The following is a 23,047-nucleotide window of genomic DNA, read 5'->3' as shown; positions in this document are numbered from 1 at the left end:
GACTTGAAATAATAATAATACTATAATAATGCTCAGATTAAAATCAAAATAATATTAGCAATAATAAACTTGACCTTTAGCTATAGTCGATCTCATAAAGTTAGAGATATGCATTGAACCCATCAACCCATGATCCAATTTGACTTGATGTCTTAGGTTGATGGGTTATGTTGGTTTCTAGATTTTTATTTTATTTTATTTTTGTTTTTTAATTTTGGATTAGGCCAAGTTTGTGTTGATAAAATTTTCAAACAAGGTATCCCGACCTAACCCGCACTATTAATAGTTTAAAATATATATGTATTTTAAATTTGTTGGTTTGGATTTTGGGGTTTGGTTTAAATTTACCAGTTTGATTTTTCTTTTTGTTGGTATTTTGAGGCTTAATTATGATGAAATTGAAATATTATACCAATCATGTAATTTGCAATAAATTATCTAATAATGAACTTAAATAGTTGAATGAAAACCATTTTTTTAATGATTCTAGGAACATAAAAAAAATTTCACAACTTCTGAGTTGGTAGGTTGTGATTGGTACAACAATTTTCACATTAGCCCATTAGTAACATTGCTTTTATTAAACACTAGTCACATGAAAGTATGAAACCTCAACAGTTCTAAAATTTTTCATGTCACTAGACTTATTGCTATTTTTTTTATAGGCCTAACAAAATAATCTCAACCAAATCTCTACATATTGGGCTGGGTTGAGTTGGGTTGATACATAGAACTATCTTGGGCTAGGTTTTAGCTTAAAGAATTTTAATTCCAAAAACGCTTGACATGTTAAAAAAAGAAAACACCCCTCAAATCCAACCAAACTGATCGGTGACTTTGTCCAATGCTCCAATATGCTAAGCGAGACACAAGAATGACACCTAATAAGTTTTAGACACATATCTATATTACGTCTAATGCGCTAAAGTACTAGATACAAGCCAAACTACTCCAAATAAATTGTGTATATATATATATTTCCAAACACGTTCACTTGCCGATCCTTTTCATTGCAATGATAAAGCGCAACTCATCTTCCCATTTAGGTAAAGAATAATACTAGGACCAAACTTTGCCGCAACTTATCCACACAGTTCGAGTTGTGACGAATATTGTGGTCCTCGCTAGTATTTTTGTTTGAGTAAATAATGGTCCGACTTTACCCGGATAAAGGGAGCCTATTGACTTTAACCGTTGCGGTGCAATGAAGCAAGTGCGTTGGGACCGTTGGGCTGCTTTGCGTTCTCAATCGGCAACCGCGTTAGGAATAAAGGCTTGTGTCGTGGACCTCGTGGTACCCGCTGGATGGCGGGGTTAAAGTTGAAGGCTTTGCGGTCTAAAGAGGGAAACGCGTAAGAATAAAGGGTGGAAGACTTTATTTTATTTTATTTTAGACTTCATGTACAAGAGAATATGATCACTAACTTCTTTGCAGTTTTCTTTTTTTATTTTATGTTATTTTATTAAATTAAAGTTTGTTCACTTTGAAAATGTTGTTGTCAGTTGGGTGTTTAAAATAAACATAAATGGAAAGAAAAGTTTAGATATTTATTATTTAAATAATTGTACATGAGAGCTTTTTATAGTCTAAAGGTCAATGTTTTAAAAATCGGATGGTAAGAAGAATTGGAAAAAAAAAAAAAAAAAAAGAGAGGTTAAAAGGTTTTAACTTTTAAAATCAAATCAAAGTTCGATTAGAAGTTGAACCGTGATCTCTTAATAATTAATAATATGACCGAATAATATATATATATATATATATATATAAATTTACCATTTTTACTAAAAAAATGTTTTAAAAGGTTCGAGTATATGAAGGTTAAGGATAAGATGAGATCTTGTGAAGATGTTATGCAAGGTATGTGTTGAGTTCCACGTAAGGTGTTTACTAGGTTGATATGGGATATATATCAAATATTGTAATACCTTGAATTTTTCAGATTTTTGTGTGGATTTGGATTGTGAAGATGTTATGCAAGGTATGTGTTGAGTTTTACATTAGGTATTTACTAGGATAATCTGGAATATATAAGATTTTATAAGCAGCCTTATTTGCAACTTAACTAGTCATTTTGTGATTAGCATATATATCCATGATTCTTTAGAAACGATATCAGAGTCAACCTAATAAATAGTAATGTCATGTGGCTCGAAGCCATATAATAAGATGTGAATCCTATGAGGACATTTGGGATTTAAGTGGGGGATGGTCCAAATAGAGGACAATTAATTCTCCTTGTTTGAAATTAGAATGAATTTGCAATGCATTCATTGTAATTTCAAACAAGGAGAATTAATGGTCATATGTTCCGAAGAGAAAATTTTATTAGACTTAAGAGTCACACTCTAAAATATGGGTCGGAGCAACCTAGCCAATGGTGCAAAAAAGTTGACAACAAGTAGTATGACCAGGGAGGATGTTTGACATATGTCGACATGAGTAATGTTATAACCACAAATGTTTTTACAAATTATTGAGTTGGCAAATTTTTATTAATTTTTATATGGGCTCACCACTTACATCATTTTTTTCCTTACCAATAATCACTCACTACATCGTTAGTTTTTTTATTAAAAAAAAATTATAAAAAAAGTTTTTAACTCTAGCATTTTCTATGTTGACACCCTGTTATGCCCCTGGTAGCTATTTTTGAACGGTACACGTACAACTTTAAAAATATCGTTTTATCTTTATTAATGCTTAGTCGTCTAGGGAAAAATAAGTATACCAAGTTCTATATGTCAATCGGATGTAAAATCACAAATTTTAAGAAATTACTGAAAAATAATACCGTTCAATCTAAGTAAATGCTTATCCATCATGAAGAGTGAAATTTCCTTCAATTTTCTTCTTCTTCTTCGTTTATTTCTCCTCCTCCAATACCTATTTTAATAGATTCTTAAATGAGGAGCTTAAACTTTTCACATTAGTAATAACTTAAAGAGATACCAATAACTTTTCACATTAATTAATATTTGTTTAAATATCAATAATGTAACAAAATATAATCAAGCATATATTTTGTTACATTATTGATATTTAAACAATATATTATTGATCTCTAAAGTCCTATAAATGATTCTAATTCATAAGCTTCGTTTGGTTTTGAGAGTAAAATAAGTAGAGGGATAGAAATTAGGGAGGGATGGAGAAGTAAAAGGATAGAAGATATTTTAGTCTTCCTTCATGGTATTTGGTTTGTGGTGAAAAGTGGAGAAACAAAAAACTCTTTTATTTGATTGAGAATATGGAAAATATAGTTTGTATAAATTTACCATCATTCCTCTATTAGATTTAAAAAAAAAAAACACACACATTATTTTTTTATTAAAATATTGTGTATGTACGAACACTTCATTATAAAAAATCAAACAAAGGAAAAAACTAAAAGAGAAGAAGAAAAAACGACAAAAGCCAAAAGGAAAAAATTAAAAAAAAAAAAAAAAAAAAAGGAACATTGCTTAGGGGGAAAATGTTGTCCAAAATGGTTGGACTTCTTGTCCCTTGTTTTCTTTCCAATTTTCTCCCCATTTCGAGAAGATTGCATTTTGGTGGGTCTAGAGAGAAAGTGTTCGAACCCTACTAGTTTTCTCTCACATTTTCTCCGCCAACCAAATACTTAAAAATACGATTTTATTTCCACGTTTCTCTCCTCCTTTTCCATTCCTCCCAAAACCACCCTAACCAAACACTTAAAAATATGATTTTATTTCCACGTTTCTCTCCTCCTTTTCCATTCCTCCCAAAACTACCCTAACCAAACGGGGCCTTAATATATAAAGTGATTGCTTTTAGTCCTTTAGATGAAGTGACCAATTTTAAAAGTGACATGTCACCACTTCATAGAAACTAAAAACAATCACTTTATGTTTAGAGTAATGTTATGTCAACAGTATTTTCACAACAAATTTTTGGTAATAAGTTGTTACTGCAAGTTCTAATTTAAGTCCATTATTGAAATTATTTTTTTGCCCATCAATAACAAATATGAATAACTTACCTCCTAATATTAATTGTAAAACTGTTGTAGATGTATCATTTCTCTTAAGTTTCATAGGGACATTTTATTATTATTATTATTATTATTATTAAAAACGGTCACTTTAAGTTTGTTAGGGACTAAATTAAAATCAATTACTTTAAAATTTAGGAACTAAAATTACTCATGAGCTAAACTTTAGGAACCAACAATATATTTTAGCCTAAAATATAAAACTTTTTAATTTAATAATAAAATTATTAAGATTTTAAGGATTTTGCCAAGAGTCAACGGAGACATGTAGGGTTCAAATCTCCAACCCCATTGTAACTATCAAATAATTTAATTAAAAAAAAAGATTTAAAGAATTTTATGATGATGTTATTTCAATCCTTTCATGATGGGCTCCATAAGGATCTGTTGTTTCAAAAGAAGCTACAAAAGTTGAAATCAATTGGTTTTCACTCGTATCATTTGACTATGTTAATCAAATTATTGCATTATATATATTCCATAAAAAAGTATATTACCTTCCTTTTAATGTTCTAGAAAAGACTTTTAAAAACGCGTGGAGCATATTTGAGGAGATTAATTATATATGTGATAATAATATAATATCGTGTGGTCAGAGGAAGATTAAATATATTCAGTGTATAAGATAATTATCATTCTATTAAAGAGATCGTATTTTTCAGAGGTGGACGATTGTCATCCTTTCAATGTTGATCTAAAAAAGACCTTTTAAAAGCATGTGAAGTGAATATGAGGAGACGAATAATTAAAATTTGATATAACTGCATGGTCAGAGAGCAAAGGTATGCATCCAATACATAAGATAAATTATTATTAGAGGGATCATATTTTTCAAATGTGAAGAAAGCAAATTTGAAGAGGTTGACGATTTTTATCCTTCCGATGTTGTTCTATAAAAGACTTTTTGAAAACGTGTGAAGTGTATATGAAGAGACTAATAATATTTGATATATTCGTATGGTGACAGAGAAAAGACATACATATCCAATACATAAGATAATTATCATTTTATTGTTAGAAATTTCATATCATAGTTATCAATGACAAGAAAGCAAATTTGAAGTGTTGGATTGAGATTGCAGTGGTGGGGCGGAGAGATGGAAATATTGATGGCACGATTGGTGGCAACGAGTGGCCACGATGCTAGTGCGGATAGTGTGTCTCGGTAGTGGCCTAGTGGGCCGGTGGCATCACACGATATGGCCATGGTGATGGGATGAATTTTCAAAGTGATAGTGGAAATTGAAATGAATCATAAACAACTACTTTCATATTGCTTTTGACAATGTGAGTGAAAAGTAAAATTTGTACGTATTATTTTTCCACTAATTTACCGAGTTTTTGTTAGCTCAATTGGAATTTTTTTTTTTTGGTTGTTGAATAAGAGGTTTAGACTTCAAACCTCTGTCTAATGATAAAGAACAACTACTTCCATATTGCTGTTGACAATGTAAGTGAAAAGTGAAATTTATATGTAATATTTTTCCACTGATCTACTGAGTTTCCGTTAGCTTAATTGATTTTTTTTTTTTTTTGTCAAATAAGAGATTTGGAGTCTAAACCCCTGTCTAATGATAAAGAACAATTATCAAGAATGGAAGCTAGTTGTTGACATTGTAAGAGATTTAGACTTTAAACCTCTGTCGAATGATAAAGAACAATTATTAGGAATGGACGCTAGCAGTTAACAATGTGAGTGAAAAGTGAAATTTGTATGTAATATTTTTTCACTGATCTACAGAGTTTCCGTTAGCTCAATTGAAATTTTTTTTATTATTGTCGAATAAGAGATTTAAAGTCCAAACTTTTGTCTAATGATAAAGAACAATTATCAGGAATGGATGCTAGCTGTTGACAGTGTGAGTGAAAAGTGAAATCTGTATGTAATATTTTTCCATTGAGCTACCAAGTTTCCATTAGCTCAACTGGAACTTTTTTTTTTTTTTGGTCAAATAAGAGATTTAGAGTCCAAACCTATGTCTAATGATAATGAAAAATTATCAAGAATAGACGCTATAAGTTAAAATTCGATCATATCTATAAAATAAATAAATAAATCAGTAACATAATCTTATAAAATCTTTATAAAATAATTTTATGGTGCTCCACTTCATTCGTGCCACTATTTTATTTGTTATTGCTGCTGTTTCCTCCTCTATAGCAAGTGCTGCGCAATTTCTTCAAACGGGATGTATTCATGTTCATCCTCCTTTTCTGACACATACAACTGGTTTACATTATCTTTGTGGAATCTGAATAAAGTTTATATTCTTGATCCGGGAATGTTTTTACTTCTACGTACGTGTTCATATTTTCCACATTGTATTCAGCTTTTCCTTGTCAATTACTTTCGAAGTGGATTTGAGGTGTATCCTTGTAAGCTTTATCAAGCACCAACACATCCTCAAAATAAAATTTCAATTTCAACCTATAGTATCCTTTCCATAATGTTATAATGATATGTTGATTGCTCTTTATCATTAGAGCAAATATACTAATTAGTTTTTTGGGCCAAAATGGGCAAATGCCCTTTTCGCAAAAAAAAAAAATTGCATTATGCCCCTTTTTCCAAACTAATTAAAAAAATGCCCTTCTTTTAAAATTTGATTTGTTTAAAATCGAGTTAAGTCCTATAGTGGCGTTTTAAGGAGCCTATAGTGACGTTTTAAAGACCTATAACGGCATTTTGTAACTCAAGCTCTATAAACTTGAGTTATAGGTAAAAAAAAAAAAAACTTGCATGGAACTCAAGCTTATGGAGCTCGAGTTACAAAACGTCGCTATAAGTCCTTAAAACGTCACTATAGGCTCCTTAAAACACCACTATAGGCTCCAGAATTTTTTTTTTTTAACTTGATTTTGAGAAAACCAAGTTTCAAAAGAAGAATATTTCCCTAATTAGTTTGGGAAATGGGGCATTTGCCTATTTTCGCTTAGTTTTTTGTGAAAAAGTAGTTCGAATGAAATTTAGATCTTTTATTGAACAACAAAAAAAAAAATTTCAATTGAACTAACTGAAACCTACTCTTTCATTTAGTTTCTGAGCAGACAATTTAGTCAAGAAAAGGAAAAAAACAAAGGAAAAAATGGGCCACATCACACGTACTTGACAACCCATAAAAGTGGTAAAAAGCTATTAATTCTATTGACATCTCCTAACATTTTCAACAAAGACATTCAATGTTCAATTAATGTGTCTATTAGATATTGCAACAAAAAAAAACAACTTTTGTTGTAGAACTTTAACATAAAGCTCCTTTTGGTGGATGATCAACACTAGCATTTATTCTTAAAAGAGCTTTTTGGCTCTAAAAGCTCTTTAGTGATAGAACTTTTGCATAAAGCACTTTTTAGCTCATGGTCTGAAAAACTTTGCTCAACTGATACGCATAAATTTATATTTTATAAATTATTATTAATTATAGGGTATACAACCTAATAATTTTTATTAAATTAATATTTTATAAATTTCTTAGATTACCTATTTTGTATGTTTTTAACAGGCAAAAATGGGCAAATGCCCATTTCGCGTAAAAAAAAATGGGCAAATGCCCAATTTTCTAAACTAATTAGGGAAATGTCACTCTTTTGAAACTCGATTTTCTCAAAATCGAGTTAAAAAAAATTTCTAGAGTCCTATAGCGACGTTTTAAGAAGCCTATAGCGACGTTTTAAGACCTGTATCAGCGTTTTAAGGCCTGTAGCGGCGTTTTGTAACTCGAGCTTCATGAACTCGAGTTCCATGCATGTTTTTTTTTTTTGGACCTATAACTCGATTTCATGAAGCTTGAGTTCCAAAACGCTGCTATAGGCTCCTTAAAACGTTGATATAGGGCTTAACTCAATTTTGAGAAAATCAAATTTCAAAAGAGGGGTATTTCCCTAATTAGTTTAAAAAATGGGGCATAATACTATTTTTTTTGCGCAAAAAGGGCGTTTGCCCATTTTGGCTGTTTTTAACATATACCGAACTTCTTATCAATTGGGTTTTATTTACTTTCTAAACCATAAGTCATAGTTTTTTAATATATAATTTTAAGGCTCAAAAAACTTAAAACTTAAACATTTTATAATTATAATAACATATTTATTAATATCGGATTGTCTTAATATTTTGCATGCATCTAAAGTATAAGATGATTATATAATTTAATGGTGGATTTGTTAAAAAATCAAAATTCCATAGAAAGTTGTTAAATGTTGTAACATTGATAAAAGTGACTTAAAGCTAATATTATTAATGTGTGTGTGTGTGTGTGTGTGTGTGTATAATACTTTAATTAATGGTGTTTTGAGAATTTTTATTAATATTCACTATCAGAATTAAAAATTACTATTTCTTCTGCATGTTAAAGAATATTTTTACACTTTTAGTTTAGCATCTAGCATTAAGAGTGACAAAAATAAGAATATGTATTTTTTTAGTCTTACCCTAACACGTATTCAACAATAATCCTATCAAAAATAAAAAATGAGGACAAATAATAAAAATAAAAGTAAGGATAACAAAGTTTATAAAAACACAGGCAATTATGATTTCATAAAATGAAGCCCATACCTTTTTGATACAAAATAGAAATTCTACTGTAGCCACACCTAATATCCCTTAAAATCAGTATATTATCTCTCTAGAGTGTAATTGATTGGAGTTACAGACAGTTTTATTTTCGGAATGATTTGATTTTTTCTTCTGTTTGAATAATTATATACTTTTTTATTTGTAATATTTAATCTAAAGTATCAAATGTTTTTATTTAAGTCTAAATGATCAAATGGATCTATTTTAAATGAAAAGGATTCTAATACCACAAAAGAAATGCTAATCACTCACTTTTGTGGAATCTGAATAAATTATATTCTAGATCTGGGAATGTTTTTACTTTTACATACGTGTTCATATTTTCCAAATTGTGTTCAGCTTTTCCATGGTCAGTTACATGTATTCTTGGACAAGCCTATGTGTAAGTGCACATGGGCATTTTCGTCATTTACCTATCAAACTCCCCCACTTAGTTTTCTCTCCATATTGGAGAGAAAACTTTTTGGTGGGTTCGGGGGAGAAAACACCCAAGCCCCACCATCAGTTTCCTCTCTCCCTCTCTCAACCAAACACTTTCTAAAAAGTTTTCTCTCCTCATTTTCTCTCCTCCCTAAAATCCGCTCTACCAAACACACCCTTAGAAGTGGTAAAAAGCTTTATAACTCTATTGACGTCTCCTAACGTTCCAACAAAGACATTCAATGTTCAATTAAGTTTCCCCTCTCCTCCATTGTATTTATCAATTTTTTTTTTTTTTTATTTAAAAAGCATTAATGTGTCTATTAGATATTGCAACATAAAAAAGTTCAACTTTATTTGTAGAACTTTTGCATAAAGCTCTTTTCTGTGGATTATCAACACTAGCATTTATTCTTAAAAGAGGTTTTTATCTCTAAAAGCTCTTTAGTTATAGAACTTTTGCATGGAGCTCTTTTTGGCTCTTGATCAAAAACTTTGCTCAATTGATACACATAAATTTATAAATTATTATTAATTATAGGGTATACAACCTAATAATTTTTTATTAAATTAGTATTTTATAAATTTCAATGTTGAATTGCCTGTTTGTATGTTTTTAACATGTACCAAACTTCTTGTCAATTGAGTTTTACTTACTTTCTGAACTATAAGTCATATTTTTGAATATATAATTTTAAAGCTCAAAAAATTTAAAACTTAAACATTTTATAATTATAGTAACATATTTATTAATATCAGATTGTCTTAATATTTTGAACGCATCTTAAGTATAAGATGACTGTATAACCTAATGGTAGATTTGTTAAAAAAAACAAAATCCCATAGAAAGTTGTTGAATTGTGTAACATTGATAAAAGTGACTTGAAGCTAATATTGTTAGTGTGTGTGTGTGTGTTATATAAAATACTTTAATTAATGGTGTTTTGAGAAATTTTTATTAATATTCACTATAAGAATTAAAAATTACTACTTTTTTCTGCTTGTTAAAGAATTTTTTTGCACTTTTACTTTAACATTTAGCATTAAGAGTGACAAAAATAAGAATATGTTTTTTTAGTCTTACCCTAACATGTATTCAACAATAGTCCTATAAAAAATAAATAATGGGGATAAATAATAAAAATAAAAGTAAGGATGATAAAATTTAAAAAAAACACAGGCAATTATGATTTCATAAAATGAAGCCACACCTTATTTCCCTTAAAATCAGTATTTATCTCTCTAGAGTGTAATTGGTTGGAGTTACAGACTTTTTTTTTTCTGGTATGATTTCATTTTTTCTTATGTTTGAATAATTATATTCTTTTTGATTTGTAATATTTAATATAATTCATCAAAAATGGATCTATTTTGAATGAAAGGATTCTAATACCACAAAAGAGATCCTAGTCACTCACTTTTCTCACTAATCCTTAACCTCTCTTTTGTTTTGGGGTCCCATCACTAAGAAACCCTGGTATTTGTATTTGATTTAACTTCTGGACTACCAGGCTCTCATAACACGAAGTTTTTACATGCAAACAAATCCCCAAGAGTTAATACTTCATAGGGGTTTTGTTAAACGTGATTGCCATTAGAAATCGTGGAAAGATGTTGCCTCAACAAAGAGGACTCTATTATTTATTGAAAGCAATTGCATTCTAGCTAGTTATCTGCGCTACGTCGATTGCAATGTGATAATATATATAGAGTAACAACTAGGTCAATGGAAATAGATGGAAAGTGGTGCCCATGACACAAAATAAAGGTGCAATAAAAGTAATCTCTATTGATATCGCTAGCAATACCAAGGTTAACCAGGAAGTAAAAGTAATAGCACTATAAAGTAATTGCATATTGAAAGAATAATAAAATAGAGATTGATATGACAAAATAAGTACAATATACAAAGCTACTTGGATCAACACCTTGATTAACCCAAGATATACAGTGCCCTAAGCTAGCGAAAACTAAGAAAGACAATAAATAAATATAATAATCAGCCAAAGTACATGTTCTTTGCTTAGAAAGTGAGTTTCTATTTATATTTGAAGTCGGTTTTTGACTGTTGTATGACACTTGTCCACTATGTTATTTTCTATGAACATCTTTAATAAGAGATTATCACATCATTCATCGTGCGTTAATCATGTGCTATTTTGTCATCTTTGTAGTCTTTTGTTGCACTTGTTGCATCCCCAAGGTGCCATTTGTCAGTAGTTTTTACTTTTTATATTATAGAGCTAACAAAATGATACTATGCCATACTGGTCTCCATGTTTATCGATTCGATCCACCAAAGAAGACAAGAAAATGACAGAGCAACTCTTGGCACCTGTAGCAGGGCTAATTATTATAATAATGGTGTTCTCTCATCTATCTTATCTGGAGCTTTACTTCTTATGAGTATGGCCCTATCTCAAACTTTATAAAACTCATCGTCCCCTACACATGCATTAGCTTCTTCTTCTCGCTAAAGAACATGTTACCCATTAAGTCTCTTTACTACCAACTGGCAGCTTCTTTATATCTTTGTTTAACTTTAGGCTTCGATGGCAGTTGGCAAACTGTACGTCGCCCATCACAAACGTTGAATAGGTTTAGGGGAGGAATAAAAAGAGAAAGGTGAAAATTCATAATACGATCAATTTACTCTAACCTAATTTAGTAATTAATAATCAAATAAAAGGAAAAATAATTAATAATTAATAAAAGGAAAAAACGTAGAAAGATCCCTTGATGTTTTAGGTCAACAATAGCGGATGGAAAGTTGTCTATACACTGATTTTCCTCAAAATGCATTGAAGAATAAGAGTTTGACTAGACATTTAAGGATAAAATATTATTTAGGTGCATGCACTGGGAGCCGTACAAAATCGAGATAAACTCTAACATGACCTCATCAAAATAGCAAGGGTTAGTGAGATGATGAATGATAAGTATCATCATTGAAGGGAAGCAACCTGAATTGCCAGGGTAAGTCCCCTTATGCTGTAGGACAAACGGAACATAAAGGGTATTTGAAATCGTGCAAGGTAAAAAAACATTAGAAAACAGTCAGGATTGCATGAAATTTGACAAGCTGAAGGAAAATGATCTTCTGATCAATAGTTGTTGCTCTATCACGATGTGCACCTTGATTTTGGCGAATTTCTTTGTTTAGGCTTTGAAAACAGTAATTTTGCCATTTTTAGTCATTTTTATTTTCTTAATAATTTTTTGCTCAAAAGTTGGAATAAAGGCCAGTTTGTTTTGAGATGGCCCTTAAAGTTAGTAATTTATGATTATGCGAATTAGGGTTTCAAACGGTTTCCTAATTGTCCAAGGGTTTTACTTCTTTAAATATTTATATATTTTGTAGCCTTCAAAGACAAACAAATGATTATTAATAAAAATTCAGACATATGTTTATTGTTTTCTCTGGTAGATGCTAAACATATTACATTGTGTTTTCAAGGAACCCCTCGAAAATTGATATTTTCAACCAGAAACTAACAGTTTAATTTCTATTCCATCAAATAGGGAAGCACTTGTGCTTTCTTCAAGCTATCGCGATAGCACCTTATTTGATTGCTTAGTGATAAAGAGGGTAAGAGTGTCAAGACAGGTATTAGGTTTATCATTGTCTTGTTGTCCATGAAGTAAACAGATCTATTTGACATATTGTTGTCTTCTTTGCTGCATTAGTACTTGTCAAATGTGGAAAATTAGGGATGACAATGGGGCAGGCTAGGGCCTGTGCACTAATTTTCCTCTCAATGCACTGAGGTATAACAATTGACTAGACATCTGAGGATAAAATTTTATTTATTTAGTGCACACAATTAGAGGTTCAAAATCGAGGAAAATCTTGAATCCTAGATATTTAAAATAATAAGAATTAAGATGGGCCAGTAAGATGTTAAATGATAAGCTTTCATCATTGAACGACAAGCAACCTGGATCACCAGGGTACGTAAGGTCCCATAAGCTTCATCATGTAATGGGAAGCAACTTGAATCACTAGGTAAGGCCCCATACTCGATCGCTTATTGATAAATGTAGTAAGGGTGTCGAAACAGCTCGAAGGTTTATTATTACCTTAATTGTTCTGTCGAGAGCAATTGTATCCGTGCCTGTATATAATAGAAAAATAATTAAATTTTAGCCAATCAAATACAAACTTTACCCAAATCAGGCCATGAAAATTTGTGTGAAGAAAGATAAACAATTTAAAAAATTAAGTAAATTGATAATTTAATGAAATGTAATGTAAAAATAAATAATCTGAAAAGTGAATATATATATATATATATATATATATATATTAAAATAGAAAAATAAAGTTTTTAATTATGCTAAAATAGACATAAAGTAGTGCACAGTTAATGCGAAAGAGATTGATTTAATATATCACTGTCTTTTTGTTGTAGTACTTGTCAGATGTGGAAATTTGTGTCTACATATTGATAAAACTTAAATTCATTCATGACTTTTGTAAAAGATTTTTTTTTGGGTCTTTGTGGACTTTTTTTCTTCTTCAAATAATTAAAACTAAAAACTAAAATCTAAATAATCATTTCAAAATAAATGGTTACCTCCACCACATTAACCAAAAAAGGAACTAGCAAAGTAAGGCAGAAAGTGAGAGAGTCCATTGTACATGTTAAACAATATAGTTGACTTTCTTAAAAAAAAAAGAAAACAAAAAAGGGAGCAATGCTCTCGGAGAATGTAATAATTTTTCTTTATGGAATGCATGAAGCCAATCACTCATAATATACTATATTAAAGCCGTGGATTCCATATATGTAAAAGTCAAAATGAGGAAGCAATGCTCCTAGAGAATGTAATAATTTTCCCTTATGGAATGTATGAAGCCACTCACTCATGACATAATATATCGAAGCTACGGATTCCATATATGTAAAAGTGGTTTCATAATATAATCTTTTTCACTAATTCAAAGAAAGTCAACTTGTGTATTCCAATCACAAGAGAAAGTATAATTCATATATGTATAAGTGGTTCCTTAACATAATATTTTTCACTAATTCAAAGAAAGTTAACTTGTATAACTTAATCATGCGAGAAAGTATCTTATAAACCAACGATATAAAACAACTGTCTTATAATATATAAGATTTACATTCATGCAATAATGTAAGTCTCACAACATGTTGTGAGAGCGATATTATAAAATAATTATTTTTTTGTCGGTGTATATCATTGGTGGCATCAATTTGTTAAATTACTCATGCACCCATGCTAGCATTCGCATGTGCACACATGCAGTTGCAGGGCAACTTCGTAGAAATATCCTGTACCTAATTTCTTGTTTTCCGCAGATGAAAGCCTAACTTCCTGTCTTAACACTGTAAAACTAACTCTGTTTGTAAATCAGGGCTTCTTTTTCCTTTATCTTTGCATATTCTTCCTAGCTTTTCCTTCTTTTGACTATTTTCTTCTCCGTCTCTCTCAGACTCAGTAAATGATATTCCAAAACTGCTTTCTCTTTTGACTCAGGAGCTTAGTTTGGTTCTTTCCATGGTCATAGAATTATAATCCTTCTCCTTCTGCTTCACAAGATGCAAACCCCACAAAAGCTTTTCCTTTTCCTTTTTTCTTTCTTTCCATGCGTTCACTCCTATCTTCAAAAAAAGAAGCAACACATTATTTTCATGGCCAGATGAAAACGAAACGCACCGACAATTGTTATGTTTTCTTACAGTAACAGTTATGTTTTTCTACTTTCCGTCTCTGCCGACCATTGCTTCCGTTGTTTTCAAAGAGATCGGTGGATCCACCAACCAACCATATATGACTTTTTTTTTTTTTTTTAATGTCATTTTCTTTGTTATTATTATTATTTTTTTTAAAGCCTTAAAGTTCTGTACTTTCCTCCTTTTCTCTATCGATCACGTGTTTATTTTTCTTTAGAAAATACTAACTTCTAATCGCGTTCAAGCGCGTGCTCAGAGACTTTTTTATTTTTTAGATAAAATTTAATAATTTACATTAATTATAACTTTAATATCTTGTACAAAAAGCATAATATTCATTGCACATCTAGGTTTTTTTGTGATTAAAAAATGTAGTAATTTCAAATTATAATTAATACAAATTATTAAATTTTACCCAAAAAATACTAACTTTTTAACGTGGGTTTCTAAAATAAATAAAAAATCTTTTTAACGTGGATTTTAAAAAAAATAAATATTTTAGGTATTTTTGAACACAAAAAATGAAAACAACTTTTTAGCATTTTTGTTTTATATGAATATGAAAATAGTGGTATATTTGTAACTATTATAAAAACACAAAGTTTTTTTTTTTTTTTTTTGTGATGTGAGTGTGTAATTGAGAAAAGTTTTATATATATATATATATATAGAAAATAATGACCAAATTCGAGTATGATGTATTCTGTACTCGAATTATGTATTCAAAATTACCTACCAAACACTATCAAATGTGAATCGGTGTTTTTTTCTTTCTATATTTAGATTTAAGATTTGAATATAAAATACAGAAAATGAAAAGTAGATACATCACTTTTTGAAACCAAACAGGCCAGACATTTCAAATTAAAGTTTTGGTTTTTTTTTTTTCAGGATAAAATATAAAAACTACTCTCCATAGGTTGGAGCAATTAGGTCATACAAAAACTTTCCAAAAATATCTAATTTGCTCTCTAAACATAAATTAATACTATTTAAAAATTCACATGTTCCTCCGAATTTATTCTCCATTTCTGGCAGTTACTTATTTACAATTGGCTACCAAAAACTTCTTCATGCATATAATCTATTTATATAATAATAGGTAAAACTGAGAAAAACTCAAATGAAAATTTCAAATTAGAGTTCCAATTTTGCGTCATGTGTCCTAAATTATTTATATTTAAAGAGTTTTATTTTCTAATTTTATAATCAAATGTGGGACCACATTATAAATATTCATCCAAATGAATTATTAAGTATAAAAACCAAAGAGTTTAGAATAAATGAATCGTAAAAAAAAGTGATAGGCAAAAAACGTATTGACCCCTTGTGATGAATTAAGTTGATTAATTGGCCAAGTTATTAATTAATCAAATTAACATGCAAATTTGCGTGGTAGCACAAACAAATAACCAATTAAACTAAGTATGCAGGGGAAATTAAATGACACGATGATTTGTTTACGAATGGAAAAAACCTACACAGCAAAAACCCCACTAGGTGATTTTAAGGTCACCACTCTCGAAATTTCACTATTATCACAACAAGTGGTTACAAGTAAAAGAATCCCAAGTACCTTACCAACCTATAGTTGAACCCTTACTCCAATACCCAATTGGACTTGTTTTGTAATAACAATTTCTCTTTTCGATGCACGGCTCCCAAGTACGTGACTAACCAATTGTGCGGATCTCAGTACGCGACTTCAATCACCAACTAGAGAAGATTGTTGGCTGCAAAGTTCTTCAATTCATCCACACGATGAAGATCAAGAAGATGCTTGGTTACGAAACGCACCGACACTTGTTTTGTTTTCTTACAGTAATAGTTATGTTTTTCTACTTTCCGTCTCTACTGACCACAGTTATCTTTATCCACACGATGAAAATTAAGAAGATGCTTGGTTACGAAACGCACCGACACTTGTTTTGTTTTCTTATAGTAACAGTTATGTTTTTCTACTTTCCGTCTCTGCTGACCACTGCTTCCGCTGTTTTCAAAGAGATCGGTGGATCCACCAACCAACCATATATGACTTTTTTTTTTAATGTCATTTTCTTTGTTTTTTGTTGTTTTTTTTTAAAGCCCTAAAGTTCTGTACTTTCCTTCTTTTTTCATATAATCACGTGTTTATTTTTCTTTAGAAAATACTAGCCTTTAAGCACGCGCTCACGCATGTGTTCAGAGACTCTTTTATTTTTTAGGTAAAATTTAATAATTTGCATCAATTACAATTTTAATATTTCGTACAAAAAACATAATACTCATCGCACATCTAAGTTTTTTTGTAATTGAAAAATGTAGTAATTTCAAATTATAATTGATACAAATTATTAAATTTTACCCAAAAAAATAGTAACTTTTTAATGTGGGTTTAAAAAATATATATATTTTTGGCCAATTAAAAGCATAAAGAAAGATAAAAGTTTAAATGTGAAGTTTGTTTCTGAATAAATAGGTTAATGGAAGGGTAATTCTATTTTGTAAGCAATGTTTTAGTGGAAGTTAAAAATATATTTTTACTTTGTTATCCTTTAGTTTTGTTTCTACTTAAACTTAGAGAAATATGGGTATTTTGGACCAAAAAAATCCAGACCAAAAAAATCCGATCCAAACAGGAGAAGCCCCTTAAATAATAGTATAGATAAGAAGCTATTTGGTTAGCGGAAACAAAGTGCAATATTTTGTATTCATTTTTAGTTTTCTATGTGATCTATTACTAAAAACTTGGTTTGGGTTTAATATTTGTACTCAAATTTTATTTTATATATCCTAAAAGTTAGATTTGAACACAAAAAATGGAAACAACTTTCCGGCATTTTTGTTTTCTATGAATACGAAAATAGTGGCATATTCATAAATATTATGAAAACACAAAGTTACTTCTTCTTTTTTTCTTTTTCTTTTTTTTTGTGATGTGTGTGTGTGTAATTGAGAAAAGTTTTTTTTTTTTAAATAGAAAATAATGACCAAACCCGGGTATGATGTATTCTGTACTCGAATTATGTATTCAAAATTACCTACCAAACACTATCAAATGTGAAGATCGGTGTTTTTTCTTTCTTTCTATATTTAGATTTAAGATTTGAATATAAAATACAGAAAATGAAAAGTAGATATATCACTTTTTGAAACCAAACAGGCCAAGCATTTCAAATTAAAGTTTTGTTTCGGTTTGCTTTTTTTTTTTGGATAAAATATAAAAACTACTCTCCATATGTTGGAGCAATTAGGTCATACCAAAACTTTCCAAAAATATCTAATTTGCTCTCTAAACATAAATTAATACTATTTAAAAATTCACACGTTCCTCCGAATTTCTTCTCCATTTCTGGCAGTTACTTATTTACAATTGGCTACCAAAAACTTCTTCATGCATGTAATCTATTTATATAATAATAAGTGAAACTGAGAAAAACTCAAATGAGAATTCCAATTTTGCGTCATGTGTCATAAATTATTTATTCTTAAAGAGTTTTATTTCTTAATTTTATAATTAAATGTGGGATCACATTATAAATAGTCATCCAAGTAAATTATTAAGTACAAAAGCGAAAAAGTTTAGAATAAATAAATCGTAAAAAAAAAAGTGCTTCACAATAATTAAAAAAAATTTGGAAATTTTACATTTTATACCTAATAATATCCTTAAATTTTTTTTAAAGAGTTAACAAAATATAAAAATAACTGTCAATAATATTTAAATTATATATATTGAAATTATATTATACATCTTATTGTATATCTTTAAGTGTATCATTGCTTATGCATGGAGTTACAAGTTAGTTGCCATAATTTAACTAAGACAAGTTATTGGAAAGAAGTATAAAATTTAGAGGAACAAGGAACTTTTCAAACTGCGTTAAGTGATATTCGTGCTTAGGGAGAAAATTTAATATTTTTGAAAATTCTTGGTATTACTTGGTATTAACTTAAACCTTATGAGTGATTTTTGTATATTACTCAATTATTTTTATAATTCAATAATTATAATAGAGAATGAGGATTTGAACGCAAGACGTTTTTGTTGAAAAAAAAAAACTAGTTCAACTACAACTACAAAACTCTTGGATCAGTTAAAGTTAAATATGATGATAATAGGAGAGTTTTAATAGCAAAAATATTGTCATTAATTACATACAAAAAGAAGAAGAATATTAGATTGTACTTTTGACTCCTAAAGTTTGATATTGTTTTTATTTTAATTCATCAAGATTGATTCCATTTCCAAAGTGATCATTCCATTCATCTTTGTGATAGATCTGATCGTTAAGTACCAATAAAGTGACCTTATTTATTTATTTTTGTTTTATATAAATTCATCCTGACGAGGTCATAAGGATCATTTTGAGACAAAATCAAACTTAGTGGATCAAAATGGAAAACACCAATTTCAAGGTTCAAAATAAAAACACTACAATAACTTTAATGATTAAACAACAACAACAACAACAATAAGCATTAATAACAATTTTTTGGGGTCAACTATGAATGATTAACAAATTAGTTATCAACGCGCACCCTTAATGCAGTGGTCACTCTACAAGTATAAGTGCTTGTGGGGTGTGGGGAGTAAGGGCCGGAGTTCAAGTGTCTAAGAATGAGCTTCATACACATATATACTTAAATTAAGTTATAGTATAAATTCTATCTTGTATACAAAAAAAATTAGTTAAAGTCCATCACAGATATTCTTTACCTCCTTTATATTTTACTTTAAGTCATATTCTCTATTTCTCTCTTTATTGATTAGTCATTTAGGTCTCTATTTTTTACCTTTCTTTATTCTTTCAACTTGGATCACCTCACCTATTTTGACTCGTACGTCAATGGTTCTTCTTTAAATATATATATATATATATATATATATATATATATATATATATATAAAATAAATTAGTTAAAGTCCGTCACATATATTCTTTACCTCCTTTATATTTTACTTGAAGTCACACTCTATTACTCTGTGTTAATGTATAGCTTAGACTAGTTTAGCCCATGGGGCTTAGCTCAGTATACTGTACTTGTAGTTCACTCATATTACTTGTATTGCACACATATCAAGCCTATATAAGGCTTTCTATTGTACATTGTTATACACACAGAATATACAGATTATTCAGTCTTTCTCTCTCACTTTATATTCTTAACATGGTATCAGAGCTATTCCTCTGACTTGCTGGTTCCTGTGGACACCTCCGACGTTCTTCCGTTGCCCTCGCCTTCATCCAGTAGTCACTATCAGAAGTGAGTCATCGCCGTCACACCCATAGCCCCTAGAACACTCGGTTTTCGTGGGTTTTGTTGATCAAACTTCCAAATTCAAGGCATAGATTGACAGATCTTCTGATCCCGAGTAAAACCCAACAAAGCGTCGCCAGAAACCACCTTCCACATGCCCACACGCGCTGGCTGAAGTTTCTACCTCAAGAGCATGCGCTCCACGTGCCATCAGGCTCTTTCACGCGCCTCACGCGCCAGGACAAATGCCGTCACGCGCCTCCACGCGCCCCACGTGCCCCACGTGCCTGCTCCGTTTCACGAATTGCCACATTAGCCCTAGGGTGACGTCACACTGCCACATCAACACACGTCCGTTGACTTTGACTAGATTATTGACCGTTGACCGTTGACCGTTGACCGTTGACTTTGACCAAAGTCAAAAATTTTCAACTAGACCTATCTTACTCAGTTTTTTGCGTAGATTTCAATTTTGGGCTCTATTTTTGCATTTGAGGTCTCTAAATCCCATTTTTTGGCCATTTGTCCTCATTATGGCTCAACAAAATGATCGAGATATCATACGCCCTATCACCATTATGTTGGATGGTCTCACTAGCTATCATGCATGGTCTCAGAATATGACTGTCTTCCTCAAAGGCCGTAAACTGTGGAGATATGTGACTGGTTCAATTCCTAAGCCAGTACCAAACCCTAAGTCCAAAGCTATAGCTGCTGAAGATGCCTCCAAGACTACTGTTGCAATGGATGATTATAAAGAATGCCTAGAGGAATGGGAGAGTATTCAAAGTAAGATATTGTCTTGGTTAATGTATAACTTATATTTTACTTGAAGTCATACTCTATTACTCTGTGTTAATGTATAACTTAGACTAGTTTAGCTCATTGGGCTTAGTCCAGTATATTGTACTTGTAGTTTACTCATATTACTTGTACTGCACACATACCTAGCCTATATAAGGCTCTCTATTGTACATTGTTATACACATAGAATATACAGATTATTCAGTCTTTCTCTCGCACTTTATATTCTTAACACTGTGTTTATTGATTAGTCATCTAGGGCTTTATTTACCTTTCTTTATTCTTTCAACGTGGTTCACCTCACCTAGTCATCTAGGTCTTTATTTACCTTTCTTTATTCTTTCAACTTGGTTCACCTCATCTATTCTGACCCGTACGTCAATAGTTCTTCTTTAAATATGATTGAACAATCTCGAATAAGTCACCGTCATCTCTTAATCAATAATAGTTACCTCCATCTTTAAGCATATCTAATTCAATAAAATAAAGCATATAAACAAAATTTCTAAAAATCAATATGAAAAGAACATAGTGGTTCCCTATCATTTTTAAGGGAAGCTTCTGCGAAATTTCACTAGGGCATATACTAAAAAAAATGCTCTTCTTCATTTTCAACAATAATATCACTAATAATTCTTGTTGTCTTATCTTCCTCTCACTCTATAAAATAATCGCCATGTTCGGCAGTACAACTCTTGCCAAATCGTAGATTCTCATTTTCTCCTTCTGCTTCGCAATATCCACAAAGCCACTGGTTTTCTTTTCTCCTTTTGTTCTTTTCTCTGTGTTCTCCTCCTTAACCCATTGTTTTCACAGCCAAATGGAAACGAAACGCACCGCTATCCTGTTGTTTTGTTTTCTCCTTTTGTTCCTTCTCTGTGTTTTGTTGCAGTTTCCGTTTCCGTTTCCGTTTTCCTCTCTTATATTGGCTGTAGTGCTTCGCTGTTTTTCTGATAGATTGGTTCCACCAAGGCACCAACTATGAGTTTTATTATTATTATTATTTATTTTTAATTTTTAATTTTTAATTTTATTTTTAGGGTGGTATTTCTTTCCAACCGACGGTGTGAAAGATTCTTTTTCCCAAAATTTTAAATTTACTTTTTTCACTTTGCACATGTTCGGCTTCAAATTAAAAGGCTAGTTTATTTTACTATTTAGTTTATTTTTGTTACTATTTAATTTATTTTTGCTACTATTTATGGTCCCACAACATTTTTTAGTACTATTTATAAATCTCACGGTACTATTTTAGTTACCTTTTACTTTTATTAAAAAGTTTTCAGTTTCAGCAAAATAAACAGATCCTAAATAGACCATTTTATCATGTGTTTACTTTTCTTTATATAATAAGCATGTTAAAGTAATTAATTAATTATTTTTAATTTTTAACAGGTTAATGTTTGTTGCACACATCTTATTGCACACATTTGGACATTGATACAACCTTGAAAATCATGCGATATATTAATACAACCTTGAAAACCATGTTTAAGACACTATTTTAGTTATAAATTTGAAAAAAAGTGAAATCATGGCTTGAAAACATAATTTCATAATTTAATTGAAAAATCATGTCTTGAACACAACACTTGTGTATAATTTAACACCACAATCTATATAACTCGATAGTCATGACAAGAGAGAAGGACGTGAACATTTTATGTCTTGTTAGAAACATTAAAAAGTGCTCGTTTAATTACAAAACTCCTACGTTAAACCAAAGTAAAATATATCAAGAATCGGACAATTTCAACAATATAAATACACTCATTATATATACATATATATAAAAAGATTAGACAATATTCTTGATCTCTAAAGTTTGGGATCGTTTTCATTTTAATTTGTCAGGTTTAATTCTATTATCAAAGTGATCCTTCCATCCATTTTTTGTGATAGATCAAACCGTCAAGGGCTTGTTTGGTAATATTGTTTTGGTAATGTTGTTCTGGTAAAGTTGTTTAAGTTTTGTGAAAATACGTGTGGGTGAAAAAGTATTGTGAAAATAAGTGTTGTGTTGTTTAAATAACGAAAACTGTTATTTAAATACTCTACTAAACACCCCTTAAATACCAACAAAAACAACCTATAATTGTTCTCTATTAAATTAATATAATAATTTAAAAAAATAAAAAATTTAATAAAATAATAAAGCTTATAACAAGTTACTACTAAAAATGAAAATATAAGTAAAGAATATGTCTGATTACCACAAAAAAAATAAAAAATAAAAAATGGTGGTCCCTAAAAGAATAGATATATAATGTGAATAATTACGCGGGAAG

The sequence above is a fragment of the Castanea sativa genome, chromosome 5 (assembly GCF_040712315.1).
Source record: "Castanea sativa cultivar Marrone di Chiusa Pesio chromosome 5, ASM4071231v1".
Classification (NCBI taxonomy): Eukaryota; Viridiplantae; Streptophyta; class Magnoliopsida; order Fagales; family Fagaceae; genus Castanea; species Castanea sativa.
This window is presented reverse-complemented; position numbering follows the sequence as displayed.